A 16,681-nucleotide genomic window follows, 5' to 3' on the forward strand; every position below is an offset into this window, starting at 1 on the left:
TATAAATGAATGTTTAAATTCCATAGCCTGAAAGTCCATACTCTTCAGCAATCAAGGTTTACCTTAGTTTTTCTAATCTACTTCCACCTATTTTCCTACAAAGAGATTCTCCTTTTCCAAGAAATTATTCAATCAATTACTTAAAAGCCAATGCAGACAGTTGCTCTTCAAAGTCTTTGATTATGTTTTTCCACTCCTTTAAAAACTTAGTCCAGGTTCTATGTCTTCCATAAAGCCTTCATTATTTTATTTTGTATAAGCATGGCATATTTTATCAACAATAGTAGTAATTATTTTTATATAAACTAGATTTATTTAAACCTATTTAAAATATAAACAATTTTGTCGTTTTCTCTTTGTTTGGTAGAAATCATTAAGTGCTTAACACATTTCTTTTGCAAATACAGAGCATGATTTTGCTGTGCAATCTAAAGAATACATTATTGATTTTTAAAAAGTTGTATCTATTCATTTTTACTGTCATACCAGCCTAGCACACATTGTTGTCTTTTCTGAATGTCGTATAAAAATGATCCAAGGTTTTAAAGATTTAATGCAAAAATGACTTCAATCCTTATCTCTAAAAGGTATATTTAAAACTTACAATTTCCATATAATTATAACAATTTCAATTGGTATAAAAGTTTTATTTAAAGTAAAGGATAATTCACTGATAGTTTATACAGTGTTTCTAATAATGCCTTGGTTTATTTACAATTAATTTGTTAATCCTTTGCATTTCCCACAATATCTAGAAATGCTGTTCCAGCTTGCAGAAGAGAATGTTGAGGCAGGTAGATTGAATGATCATCTCCAAATATGTGATAATGAGATAGAATTTTGCTTAATATATTCTAATAATGTAGTTGTCTAGATTTTAATATGAAAAGGCATTTTATCTATAGGACAAAGATGAAGAGGTGAACTAAGATAATTATTTAAATAAGTCAGGATAAAGGGGACATTTTCTCAATTTTCTAAATAGTTTGACTGAAAGCTTTCTTTTTAATTCTAAAATTATATGAATAACTACTTCATTGCTCCATTTCGCTTTACCTGTGTCTATTTGACCTCAGTAGTGTGAGATGTTACCCCTATTAGAAGCATCCAGGCAATTGCTTTCTCTTTTACCTTGCTAAGTCATTTCTTCCATAGAAATAGGGAGAGAGTCTGAACTTGAAATTTAGAATATTGTTTAACTTTCATATTTCTTTTCTTTAGGGATATTTTTAAAATATTTGAATTAATACTCAAAAACCCTTTAATATAGATTTTGATTCTAATCATACAACAGAAGACACTGAACACAAGCTTATCACCAAAAAAAAAAAAAAAAAACCCACAATCTATTTTCCAAAAAGGATTGCCAACTTGCATATTTATAGTTAGCAAATGTTTAGTAGTCTGAACTTTCTCAGTAGCAGTCAGAATGCAAGTTAGACCCGTGTAGGTACGAACAACTACCCACATATTTACTGCCTAAATTAAGCAATAAAAATTGTCAGGACTTATTTATTTATTTATTTATTTTGAGATGGAGTCTTGCTCTGTAGCCCAGGCTGGAGTGCAGTGGCACGAACTCTGCTCACTGCAAGCTCTGCACCCCTGGGGTTCATGCCATTCTCCTGCCTCAGCCTCCCGAGTAGCTGGGTCTACAGGGGCCCGCGACCACATCTGGCTAATTTTTTTGCATTTTTACTGGAGTCTGGGTTTCACAGTGTTCGCCAGGATGGTCTTGATCTCCTGACCTCATGATCCACCTGCCTCAGCCTCCTAAAGTGCTGGGATTACAAGCGTGAGCCACCATGCCCTTCCCAGGATTTTTATATGAAGCTGAAAACTCTCAGCTGTTTACTACAATTTGGTACTTATTAAACAATTCATGTTTTCTTAAGCACAATGAAAAATAGTGACTAAGTATGTGTAAAAAATTTGAGGCTTTTTTCCCCTGATGGTTATAGACCAAAACCATCTATCAATGTGAGAGAAAAAAACAAAAGACCAAGTTTTTTGTCTGGATTTTCTGTATTTATTACCTACCTTGAAAAGTAATCTATTTCACTCTTCAGTTCACTCAGAATAGAGAGAGTCAACCTTATAAAAATATGGGGGGAAAAAGATGCAACTTGAATTTACATTCTCTTTTAGCTGTTGTCATACTAAAAAGAATAAATCTTCAAAGTGCAAAAAGAAATGTATGAATGTTTTCAGCACTAAACTACTCATCTTTGAGGTTTTGTTCAAATTACACTTAGATTGACCCACAATATTCGATATAAATTTTATATTAAATATGCAAAATCTATTATTTTTATGTGTTGGGTTGTTCTACTTTGTCTGTAACAATTTCAGTTTCTAAGATATGTCATCATATTCACTCCTTATTTAAGATAGGATAGAGGAAAATTTCTTAAATGAGTGTCAAAACACTATATTACATATTTATACGTAGAATATTTGAGAAATTGCCTTCATTGAAACAAACTATAAAAACCTTAAAGCTTTACAGTGACAGACTTGGTAGGCCACACAGCCAGTGTAAAATTGGATTCAGTGTGATTATTTCTGGGCAATAATTCAGAGCAAATAACATCAAGGAAGCTTGCGTAAATCCAGATGGAAAAAGTGGATTTAAATCAAACTAATAGTTTGCAAAACATGAAATATGCTTTGTACTGTGCCTTGGAGACACATGGTCAAATCCATATTCAAAAAGTAAAAACAAACCAGAGTGATTTGAGGAATAAATTACTTGTCATCGTGATCTTTTAAAAAATGCCAGAATTTAATGCAAAAATATAATTCTAACATTTATTGCAGCAAAAATAAATGTCAACATATTAGACTTAACTGGCAAAGCCTTGTGGTAGCATTTCTACAGAGTGAAAGGAACATGACAAGCTGTATTTCACATTTATGAGAATGAGATTTGGTCTTCTTTATCATAAGCAGTAGGTTTAAACACTCTATTTTAATTTACTTCATGATATTGAGGAAAACATTGACTCAGATAAGAAAAAAAAAAATGCTGTATAAACTTGTTCACTGAAGCAATCCATCAATCTTAGAAGCTAAATATGTATTATGACAACACCAAGCCTTTATAGTTAGAAGAATTGAGCACAAAGTGGCTGTGACACATTCCATGGTTCAGGCAGCATATGTGAGTGGGAAATTCTGCGTGGATGCCTAGTCATACATGAGACACTTCTTTCTTTCTTCTTCTTCTTCTTTACTTGATATTGTTTACAGAGCTCAAGAGCTGACTGAAATGGTGTCCGGGGCTAGAAATTCCCTTAATTTATTCTTCCCCAATTGTTTTCCTTTCATTAAAGACTATTACAAGGTATCATTTGTATGTGTATTAAGTATGTGTTTGAAATTTGTGTACTATTTCGTAAATAAGTGTAAGGTTTCTGAGATTTTTCATAGCTGATATTTTTTAAGTCTTTTAGGCTAAATCAGCCCATATATTCTCAATAGGCAGAATATTCATAAAATTTAGCTAATCTGGACAAATGACAAATTTGACTTCTCTCGACTTGATAAGGGTCAAACATAAATGTACTTATCATAGGAAAAGTAAATTGTATATAGTGCACTATGTAATACCAAGAAGTACATAAACACAATAAATATGTATATATGTAAATCCAAATGTTTACATACACTTGAGTGTGCATAGATAAACATATAAATACCTTTGCAAGGAGTGCAAAAACCAAGTTTTTATATGCACGAAGGAATGCAATTATACATGCAAATTTCAAAGTGTCTAGTATGAAAATTAGTAATTTTAACACACTGTACTCTGCAAAGATATTTACATTTAAATATGATTCCACTTAGCACTTAGGTAGTAAACAGAATTCCACATGCCAATGCAAAAATATGTTTTACAGAAATATTCTAAATGTTGAAAAACTATGTGATTTTATGAACTCAGTATATGTGCCACCAAAGCCTGCCAAGTTATTAGATAATGTTTTGTGGAAAGGTATTTTTTTCCAAATACCTCCTACGGAATTTTAATTTTAAACACCAATACTTGAGAATTAAGACCTTAAAAGTAAGCATTTTATGTACATTTGTCTGACTGTTTAATGAGAGTCTTAATAGCTGCCATTCTTAAGTAGTTACCTGGGAAGCTAAGATAATAAACTCGTATTGTCTCAGATAAGAAATAAAAGTATAACCCAAACTAGCAGTAGAGTATGCTGAAATTCACAGTTTTCTTGAGTTATTTGTTCTCCATATAGCCCTACACCAGATTAAACCAGTCTTTTGATAATTCAATCCTGTCCAATATTTATAATTTCTTGTTCTCATCTTTTGACTGTAATGCACTAAGACTCTAATGTACTATTTTATCTCAATGATATATTTCATCACCGATAAACTTAATAACTCTACCTATTAATCAATTCCTTCGACGATAAAAAAAATCCAGTTCCTATGCACATAGCCCAGGACTCGGCATATTGTATGTGCTTTGTACATATTAAATGAACATACATCAGACCCTCATATGCCAACTACTGAGCTAAGTGCTGCAGATTCAAAACACATAACCCTCGGGACACTCATAGTCTAGTGAGGAAGACAGACAAGTTAATTTTAGTGTGATATGTTAAAAGTATGGAAGTGGAGGATGCACCTAATCCTGCTTAGGTTGGGACTGAAGAGTACAAGGTCAAAGGGAATGATAAGATTGTGGTTATGAGGGATACTTCACATAAAAAGTGATTTATACCCTAAAGTTTAAAGATAAGTGGATGTTTACCAGGTGAATAAATAGGTGGCATGTTCTATGCATGTGGTGGCTTTCAGAGGCACATCAATAAACAATGATTGAAAGACTAGATTGATAAAGCCATAGGCAATTTTTGTCTTGCCTTTACCATACATTCTAATTGACTCAGGGTTCTCTTACTATTTCCCTGGTTCAGGGTAAGAAGAAGTTTTCTGCATTTTAAAAATCTATTTATTCAATCCAAGGCAAAACAAATCACTAATTAAAGAATCAAGAGGTTTACACATAAAAACATCAAGTCTGTATGACTCAGAGGAGTAAAAACAAAACCAAACCCATCCACACAACTTTTAAAGTTTTATTTGTATGTGTGCACTGGTTTCTGATGGCTACCAGAGTACTACCAACTGAACTGCATTCTCTCCTCATACCTACCTTGTTTCGTCCTAATTTCTAGCTCTATTAATTAGTACTTCCTACTCTTGAACTTCATATAAATAGATTCATGCAGTATGTATTCTCTAGTGTCTGGCTTCTTTCGCTCAAGCTATTTTCTCGAGATCTATTTATGCTATTAAACATAGCAATAGTTGATTCTTTCTCCTTCTCTCACTGTTTTCCATCAAATTGTATGCACAATAAACAAATTAACTATGCTCAAATGTGACTCAGTAATTCTTGGGTCAATGAAATGCCACTAAACTTATACGAGTTCATAAAGGATCATATACAACATTGTTAAACCCAGTGTTACTGATGATAGGAGGGAAGCAGAGGCCACCTGCTTCTCCATCTATGGAAAAGTGGGTAGAAAAATTGTGGAAAACATAAACCATAAAGTTCCCCACAACATTTGAAAAGAATAACTAACTGAACATTTTAAAATAATGCCAAAGTAAATATATGCTGCTAAGAGGAAAAATAAGTAAAGAGTAATGTATATAATTAACAAAATTAAAAGTAAATTCAAAGAAAAAAATAATGCACATTTTTAAGAACACAGACTTATACATTCATTAATCACATTAAAATGGTTGCTAGTGGAGTGTGGATTAGAGGGGAAGGATGGGGATAAAGGACGCAAACTAGAAACAAACCTTGCATAAACAAATGATATAAATAAATGGTAATATCCATGTGCTAAATGTGTATGGGTAATTCAACACTCTGAACCTGAGGTGTAACAAAATAAAAAAATCTAATCTATCAAAAATAGTTGTTTGTTCTTAAATATATCCTGAATTCATCCATTTCTCTCCATTACCATAGCCACTACTATAGTCCAAGTTTCCCTGAAGTCTCATAGGAGCCATTGAAATACCTTCCAGCTGTCTCATGCTTCCATGCTTTTGCCCCTGTTGTTCTTTCCTTACTCAACAGTCAAAGTGAGCTTTTTGAAACTTCTATCAGATCCCTCCTTTCCTTTTTGAAAATATTTACCATTAGAATACTTTAGTCAAACAGAGTAGGTCTTGTCAGTAAATGTTTTAACAATAAGAAAAAGTAGCATGGAGAAGTATGGGGCACCTGAATAAGAAGGTGTGACAAAAAGCTGGTTGTAAGATTTGGGCTTGTGTTGGGTGATTTTCAAAAATGTTCAAGGAACCATAAGTTTGCCTTGGACTACGTACTGAAATTTTACAATCCATTGTCTTAAAAATCTGTATCTACTTGGCAAAGAAATGCGCAAAGCTGAAATTGAAACTGTCTTTGCAGGAATTATAACGGAGAAAATTATCACAGTGAAAAAGATCTCACTTAACCAGCTCCATCTTGCTTCTAACTTCCAGGCTGTCCTTGTTCATTCTGGGGCGTAGGCTGAACTAACTTTGAGAGGAACTTAGTTTATGATTTGAAACACAGATAATAACAGCCCTTTGCCAAAACAAACTCATTTCCTGCCTGGGGACTAGACCAACTTTGTAGGACTAACGAATTAGTCACAAGATTAGAAATTTGGTTTAGGATCATGCAGTTGTAGGCTGCAAGATTCTGACCCTTCCCAAATTTCTCCTGGGGAAAACATCACTGTTGTAAAACCTAAGATAAGACCCTGCACTTGATGGATCAGCTAGCACCACCCAGACCAGTAAACTGGCTCCTCTGATCTCATAGCCCCAACCCAGGAACTGACTCAGTGCAAGAGCACAGCTTGGACTCCCCAAGATTTCATCTCCTACCTAACCAGTCACTACTCTCAACTCACTGGCACCTACCCACCAAATTTTCCTGAGCAACTCTGATCCCAGAGTTTCCAAGGAGACTTCATTGAGTAATAAAAATCTCTCGTCTCCCATACAGCCAGCTCTGTGTGAACTAAACTCTATCTATTGTATCTATTGTAATTTCCCTGTCTTGATAAATCAGCTGTCTAGGCAGTGGATAAGGAGAACCTGTTGAGCAATTACAAAGCTGTTTTGGAAAAGAATGATCAGGCATCCATGTTAGTTGAGTGAGGATGTTTGGTCATATTTCTGGTTTACCCAGTGTTATTGGTTTCGTCTGTAGTCACACATGATTACAATATGGGCTTTTGTTTTGTCTCATCTCACCGTAGTCACAAAATGATCCTGCCTAGGTTTGGAGAAATCATTTACTTTTAATGAAACTATGGTTTAGTAGTTAATGCCAGGGCAGACAGCTGGCAGGGCTTTTATTTTCTTTCTCCAAATCCCCCTTTCAGCTAAGTAGATGAATTTAGCTTGTAGGACATTAATTTGTGATATTTACACCTTCACCATTGCCAACATTGTACTGCGCAGGAGCGTATCCAGAGAATGTGGTTGGTAGACTCAATTTAGTCCCTTTTTATCACTTTGTTTTCAAATGAATTTTTGAGTTACCTGATGTATCAATAGCTACAGAATAACACTCAAGGCTCTGGACAGAATTTATAAACCAACTGCAACACTGACAATTGCCAAAAACCAAAATGGTTTTTGATGGTCATCAGTCCTTGTAATAGGTCCTGAACACAAAGTCCTACAGTAACCAAACTCAGGAAATGGAAACATGTTACAAAATTTATCAGGGCTCTTCTAGCTTTAAAATTGTAGAAAAGGACTACTTATGAAAGTTTAAAAAGGTGAATTAGTAGTAATGAAGGCAGAAAAATATATAACTGAGTCAGAATAATGTAAAACACAAGTACAATGAAAGGGTGCTATGATATCTTTGTCTAAGTAATATACAACAGAGCTACAGACATACAGTCTATCTTAAAGAATGGTCCATTGTTTTTTATTATGCCTTGTGAGGTTTCTGTTCTTCCTTCCTGTGTCTCCACACTTTAAACTTCCATTATCTGAAGTATCTTGAAGGGTCACTGGTATATCCTCAGTTCTTAGAAGACACCACATAACAGTGCTCAATAAATACTGAAGGAGATAATTAATGAGTATGTCTCTGTTTCTGAAAGCTGGAAGAACTTCAACCACAATCTAGTGCTATGGTTTATATTCACATATAACCTTCTCAGATAACGCTCCTTTTTCTTCTTCTCCAAGAACAAAATTTATATTCAGACTGCGAGAAATGAAGTAAAACAATTGTAATCCCATCTCTATGGAACTGCCTTTTAATGTGTTCTCTGTCTTACAGTTATAGGTCTTCAGTGGTTCAACAGTGAACTCCAGTTTCAGGTACAAATTACCACTTTCAGACAACAGCAGTCACAGTTTAAGGCTACACTCTTTACCCTAGACATGTCTATGTTATTTTGTGAAATTTGTAAGCTGTGTCTCCAAGTATTTGAGTGTCTCTATCTAGGATCTCAAAAAGCTTCAGTTCACCATTAAGAGGTGAGGTTACCATCTCTGAGATAGGAGAAACTCTGAATAAACATACAAACACCCTCACAACCACAAACACACAATCACAACCTCTGCATAAAACATGATTCCTTACTTCTCAGTCTTTATGTTAATTGAAGTAAATCAGGCCTAGAGATAAATACTGTGTAGTATACTCACTAAAGAATATTTCCTCAGTGTAATTGCCTGTCCCTAAGTTTCATAATCATAAAATGTCAGAGATAAAACTGAAAAAAAAGACATTAGTGACCCCACTCATCTATTATCTCACCTACAAAAGGTTTCATAGTTAAGTGACCTGAGCTGTCTTCTGGGTGTTTCTCCAGGCCTGATGATGATATTCCTGCCTTTGTTGTATTCCTTCATTAATCCTTTGCTTCTCTCCCCCTTATCATTAAAATAGTGTGTCATCTACATAACTTGAATGTCTTGTGCAGGCTTTGTTAACTGTAGAAGTTTGGTACCACTGTCCAGATTCAGCATGACACAGCTCTCTGTTCATGAGACCTCCAAGAGTGGTGGTGATGATGAAATAAGTCAAGGGATGTACATCTCTTTGAAAAGTGTCTGACAATGGGTAAATATTCTAAACTTAAGTTGTCTTAATTTTGCCTAATTCAGGCTGTGGGTTTCTATATTCTCTCCACAGACATGTACGATGCCTCCTCCATAAATCATAATTCAATCTCTAGAGATACACAATAGATCATTGCTCATTATAAAGCAACACTTAATCTGCTGGAAGTGATGGATAATAAACAGGCAAGTTATAATTAGCATAGTAAATTTTATGATACTGATTTATGCAAGTTATTATTAAAATACGGAAACAATGTGAATGGTTAGAAAATAGGCTATGATTTCAAATCCCACTAGCTTTTTGTTTTATGTCTTTTTTTCCCCCCGGAAATATAGAATTGTTTTATTGGGTTGTGATAGTTCAAATACGCTAAAAAGGGTAGGTATAGATGCTATAGAAAACTTACTTCCATTTAAGACTCTTTACTCTCCGCATTGTTAAGTATAATTGCCTTTAATGCTTCTGCTGCCTGCATTGAACACATCAGATTGTTATAATTTTTGTTTCAACTACCAATACAAATTTTTAAAAACCATGAGAAGAAATATAGTCTGTTATTATTTACCCCTACTTTTCTTCATTCTAAGCTTTTCTTTTTGAAGTTCCAAGCCTCTTTTTCTTCCAGTACTTGAAAAATATGCCACTTCCTTCTGTCCCTTATGATTTTATATGAGACAGTCACTATCTTTCAAATTGGTGTTTCTCTATAAGGAATGTATAATTTCTCTGTGAATATTTTTAAAATTTCCTTTGTTTTAATTTTCAGAAATTTAATTATGATACATTTTGGAATTAATTTGCTTATGGCAATCTTCAAAATTTATGTTTCCTTCTGTTTTTCAGATTGGGCAAATTCCACTAATCTATCCTCAAGTTTACTGATTCTATCCTCTGTCAATGTCACTCTCTCTATTATTGAGCCCTAGCAAGGTTTTCTGTTTTTGTTTCATATCTTTGCTGAGTCTTTCTAGCTGTTTGTTAGTTTTCTTTCATTTTGCTTTGTTTTTTACTTGTTGAAAGTGTGTCTGTGATTGCTATGGAAACATTTTTTGTAATTGTTACTTTAAAATCTTTGACAGATAATTCCAACATCTGAGTCATCTTGCTGTTAGCTTCTGTTGATTTTTTTCTCATTCAAATTGTGGTTGACCTGGTTCTTGTTATGAGAAGTGATTTACAATTGTATCCTGGACATTTTAGGTATTATGTGAGATTACCCAAGAGATTCTGTGACCTACTTAATTTTTTAAATAGACTAAATTTAAGATTTAATTTGTCGTGAGGTTCTGAACCTAGTTAGTCTTTTTTAGCAGGCAGTTGCTTTGTTTAATTGCAGTGTGCACCGGTCCTCGGGAAGGTAGATCCCCAGCTTTCTGTTGGGCCCTGTTGACATCACTGCAGCAGAAGTGGGGCTCTGACTCACTCTACCTCATTGCAGTCAGAGTGCAAACACAGCTTCCACTCTGAGATGGGATTGAAGGGGGAACCCGAGTGGTAAATAGTCCTTCTTCACACTGTTTCATCTAGTCTTAATATTGATGAGTGGGGGTGAAGGTTCAGTTTTCCACTAAGTCCTACTGAAACCTACTAAAAGACGGGTCACAGAAAACTGAAATGCTGGCAAGCTCCTACTCACATTACCTTGTTCAATCTCTGGACTGTTTCAAACCCTGGCAGGGGAATTAGAACACTGTATCCATTAAGCAAAGAATGGAAGATTAGCACTCTGCTTGCTGGCTGACAATACAAAGTGAGCGATTAGATTACCAGTATATTTCTCCAAGGTGGGAGAGTGGGTGAGAAGACTGGCTACGTGCTAAGTCCCACTGACCCCTGCATGGAGAGTGAGGGCCAATATTTATATTGATGCTTGCCTGGAATAGAGTGGTTATTACCAGAAAGGTTGCCACAGGTAAGCCACCCTTTTCCTCCATTCTTTAGCTAGAGGAAGAGTCTTTTCTTGGATTTATTGTTTTTCTGTGTCTGTTGACATTTCCAGGTTGGAGTCTTCTGAACCTTCCTTTCCCAATTATGTGGAAGGAAAGAACTCATTGCCATTTCATTCTTCACGTTTAATTTTAGACATGTCTTTTTATATGCATATGTGTGTATATGTGTGAGTGTGTGTGTGTGTGAGAGAGAGAGAGAGCAAGAGAGAGAAAGAGTGGGGAAGTGAGGTGACCGACATACAGGTTTAATATTTAATACTTTCTTTAGTGTTATCACTATCAATCAAATCATGCATAATATATACACAGAAGTTATTTATTTCCAAGCTAGCAATTACGTTACTGTGTGCTGATAGCATAACCATTCATATTCTCTTTCTTATTCTCACAATATATTCTATTCCTCCATCTCTACCTCCCAGCACGATGCTTTCTCATCAAATTCTAAATGTAAATGCCAAAAGCCTATCTAGTGTATCTCTTTTCTGTTCTTGTTTGACAAACATAAATTCTAATTCACTATCCTTGTTTGTGTCAGTTCTTCTCATAACCCCATTGTTGGGGATGCCAGTAAGGAAACAAATGTATTATGAATACTGGACACGTTTGTGTTTTCTGTCTGCTTGGCTGGGCATTGCCACTTCTGGTTGCTGTCTCTTTTGTCATTGAAATATCTATTGCCTTGACATATAGCACATAAAGCTTCATCAGGGAGGAAACTGTTTTTGAATATGCTCTAAAGTCTACAGAGTAATCCAATTCGAAGGAAATGATTGGGATTCATTAAATTTTCTCTTACATTACCAGGCTATGATGACTTTATCAGCTTTGTCACATAAGCACAAATGCTTTCTCCTTCAAACTAACTGCGGTTTGTGAAATCTCACTCTGACTGTCATTAGAGTAAAGTCATCATCGTTTCATTGAAAATCGTCACTGCGGATTTCCCAGGTGTTTCCAAATTTCTGACTAGAACATGTGCGTTTCCTGTGATTAGACTATAGGGCAGACCTAGCCTTACTTTGCATAGTTTCAATCATCTAGCTATTTCCACTTAGATTTAGAAATCCGACATCAGTACAGACCAGAAAATCCTAATATTCACCAATATATGTGTTTCATGAAAACAATTCTTAAAAAATAATTGTTATCCATTCCTTTTATTACTTTGAATATTGGCATTGCTAATATTAAACTAAAGAAAAAAATTAGACAGAATTTTCATTTAGAGAGACCAGCTGGCTTTTTGATGAGGATCTTGAGGGCAGTGTCTTGAGTGGGATAGTACTTGGGTCTTGGCCTCAACTTTTAGGACTAAGAAATGTTTTTCAGCATTCATGGATGTGGTTGCTTTCAAGGGTACATGACTCATGCTAACCAAACAGAAACAACATCTGTAAAATCATGGTGTGCAATTGATTTTGCTAACTGGCAAGCTAAACAAAATGTACATGTTGAAGAGTGCAATATCTTCCAGTAAGAAAGTTTTATAGGAGGAAACTTCTAATCAATACATTGTGTGTTAAGCATAGAATCATAGCAAGAGGAATCACTGAAGATATTAATGACCAGTGTCATCAAGTCATTTGTAGTGCATCTGTCTTCTCTGTAGAAATAGTTCTACTCAGCAGACTACACAAATGCATCAACTTATCTAGAGATACTAGATTATCTCTCCTGGACATTGGTGTGTGTACAATATCACATCCTTGTTGAATGCAACCCCTGTTTCTATGATGCCATGATAACTCTACCTCTTTTGACAAAAAAGTTTTTTCTCAGAGTCATATTCGATTAACTTGACAAATTTTATTTTAAAATTTATGCAATTTTAGTTTAAAAAGTTACTTTTATTAGGCAATTCAATTTAAGCCTACTTGGTCAAATTTTTTCAGCTATTGCCTTATGAGGAAGATGATCACACTATTTATGATTTAAACTGGAATACTTTTGATACTTATTATGCTGAGACTACCACTGTAAAACTGGACTTTGCCAAGAAAACTGGAATACATCATTATGTTACTGATAGGTATTTCATAGTTTTTCAGATAACTAATCTCATCTGTGGAATATACTTGTTTCATCCTTTTACTTCAAAATTCTTGGATTAAGTTTTGTCATCTTTGACCTTTATCATGACTGCTGGTCTTTTCTCTATCTGATTGCTTTAGATTCATCACACACTAGTACCCATCCACTTTTTTCCTGATATCCTTTTAATTTTGAAAGATTGTTTCACACATTGGAATGCTAATGTAATAGTTGTTTGCTTGTATATTATTCCCTAATAGCCTTGTTAAGATGTCACATTCTCTCAATTTCATCTGAAAACTCCTTTTAAGAAAATAAGCATCCAGACAACCTCAACACACACACTGTAAGACACCCCAAGTTGTTTTTTCATTGGTAGAGACAATTGTTCATGCTTATGTTGTAATTTGATGGAGAATTCACTGGATTCTGGCTAGTGTCATTTGCAGGTTTACCCTTTAATATCTCCCAAGAGCCCTTCTTCCATCTGTTCCAGATGGATTCAGAAGATCTAGTGGAGGACTCCTGTGTCACCTCCAGAAGGTCACAGTGAAATAGAATGAAAAAAGCCTTGGCCCTACCTCATAGACCCTCTCTAGTGTGAGAAATAAATTATCATTTTGGTAAGTCACAGTGATTCAGGATTATTTATTGTAATGATTAATCTTCCCTGATTAATATGGGTGACACTGATGATGAAGTCACAAAAATACTACCAGAAAAGCCCTGTCTAAACAATATGCAATACACTGGTGAAATAATTACATACTTTTCAGAGCATATAAGGCTTTGCAATATTGTCTGCAAGCATGTCTTTTCTGATTGTCTTTCTCTTGATCATCTTTGCATTTCTACAAAACTCAACCAGTGAATGCTCTTCTTGCATTTCTCTGCTTTTCTGCTTTAGTGACTTCACTCACTGAGTAACTTTTGTCCTTCTTTCTAAATTGCACCTGCCCACATTTGAATAGAATTCTTTCTGTGAATCACTCCCAAACAAACAAAAACAATACACACACACACACACACACACACACACACACACACACACGCATTAAAAACAAAACCAAATAAAATGAAGACTTCCGAACTAATTAACACTTGTCTGGAAAGATTCATGCCACTCCATTTGAGTATGTTTTTATTATGAATCTCATTTTACTTTATGTTATAATTGTTTAAGAATAAGTATCATCTCCTTTATTGGAATGTGTTACAGATTTCACATTTCATTTAGCTTTGTATTTTCCAAAAGTTTCAAAGTACTCTTGAAAACATTTATTGAATGATTGGAAGCTCTTGAGGGTATACTGTTTATTTCAAAATGTTTAGAGATTTGCCCTTTAGCTGTTGTCTTTAAATCATTGCCAAATCTCTATCTCTTGTCACTACACATTTCTACTGTCCAATGCTGGATAGTGCTTACTTTATATTTTACAGTGATTTTTAAATAACCATGTATATTTCCTGTCTTTCTGAGTTCTCATTCTTTATACCTTTTTCTTATAGCACTACCTTACTTTCTATTACATTTACTTAAAACCTGGTAGACATCTTTGGTTTCATATGGTAAATTATTCATTCATATATTCCACAAATAGGAACTGAGAATCAACTTAAGTGCAATATACACTTTACCACTACTTGGTACCAGTATAAATAAGTCAGCAGGTCATGTCAGTGCTTATGGCTCTTTCTATTAGGCTTAAATGATTGTTAATGACGTTAAACAAATTTACATTAAATGTAGTGTTCCATTAGATTTCATTCTTCGAACAACGCTTATGGAAGGTTTTACTAATTTAGGTCTTATCACCACAAATCTGTCTATTCTGCACCCCCAATTGACCACCTCGCCACTTGTCTTTCTATTCTTTCATCCTTGGTATCCAGTATTTTTTGGTTACTCTTCGTGAGGCATTAATTTAATCACACTCTTGAGTGGACTATCCCCAATGACTTCATCTTTGCCACAGGAAAAAGTCTAAACCTATTAGCCTAGTATGTAAATGTTTATCTTCCCCATAATATTAATACCTACAAAGCCCAAACTGACCAACTTTAATACTCATTAATTGACCACCCCTTTACGTTAAAAGCTATGTTAATAACTGTACAGTCATCTTCCTAACAAGCTGCTTGTAATTTCCATTGAAACGGTGAAGGCAATAAGCCTTACAAGGGTTCAATATCCTACCCAAAATTGCATTGGTAGTAAGCACCCACAGTGAGGCTATAATTCAGGCAGTTTTTACTTTAAAGTTTTTTAGATTCTGCTAGTATTTTATCTTGCATTTATCTATCAGAAACATGTATTTTCTTCTCTATGCTTATGCTCTTTTGCCTCAAAAGCAAGAATGAGCAAAGCCATACTACCCATACAACTCTAAAACTCCAGTGGATACATTATCAGCTAGAATGTCTCAGCAAGTAAAGCATAGTCAGCACTCACTTTGCACAGTACTGTGGGGTCATAGAAATGATCCTGGAAGCAGAAACTTTGCAAAGCAATCGGAATAACCAATGTGAAAAAAAATATACGATTGTTCTATAATATTTTAAAAGGTTTGCCAAAACTAAAATTATTCTTATTTCTGATTATAAATGTACAGTGAGAAATAATCAGCCACAGAGTGGGAGAAAATATTTGCAAACTATGCATTGAACAAAAAAAAAAAATAATACCCAGAATCTACAAGGAACTCAAACAAATCAGCAAGAAAAAACAATGATGAATCCCATCAAAAAGTAGGCTAAGGACATGAATAAACAATTCTCAAAAAAAGATACACAAATGAACAACAAACTTGAAAAAATACTCAACATCACTGATTGTCAGGGAAATGCAAATCAAAGCCACAGTGCAATTCCCCCTTACTCCTGGAGGAATGACCATAATCAAAAAATCAAAAATTAATAGATGTTGGCATGGATATGGTGAAAAAGGAACACGTTTATACTGCTCGTGGGAATTTAAACTAGTACAACCACTATGGAAAACAGTATAGAAATTCCTTAAAAAACTAGAAGTGGAACTTCCATTTGATTCAGCAATCCCACCACTTAAGGGTATCTACCCAAAGGAAAGGAAATTGTAAGAAAAAGGCACATGCCTGTTTATAGCAGACAAATTTGCAGTTGCAAAAATGTAGAATCAGCCTAAATGCCCGTAAACCAAGGAGTGGAGGAAAGTAATGTGGTATATATGTCTACACATCATAGAATACTACTCATCCATAAAAAGGAATGAAATAATGGTATTCACAGCAACCTCCATGGAGTTGAAAGCATTATTCTAAGGGAAGTAACTCAAAAATGGAAAACCAAATATTGTATGTTCTCACTTATAAGTGGGAGCTAAGCTATGAGGATGCAAAGGGCTAAGAATGACATAATGAACTCTGGGGACTTTTGGGGAAGGATGGGTGGGGGGTGAGGGATAAAAGACTACACATTGGATGCAGTGAACACTGGTTGGGTGATGGGTACACCAAAATATCAGAAATCACAACGAAAGACTTTATCCATGTAACCTCCCCAAAAACTATGAAAT

The sequence above is a fragment of the Macaca thibetana genome, chromosome 5 (genome assembly GCF_024542745.1).
Source record: "Macaca thibetana thibetana isolate TM-01 chromosome 5, ASM2454274v1, whole genome shotgun sequence".
Lineage (NCBI taxonomy): Eukaryota > Metazoa > Chordata > Mammalia > Primates > Cercopithecidae > Macaca > Macaca thibetana.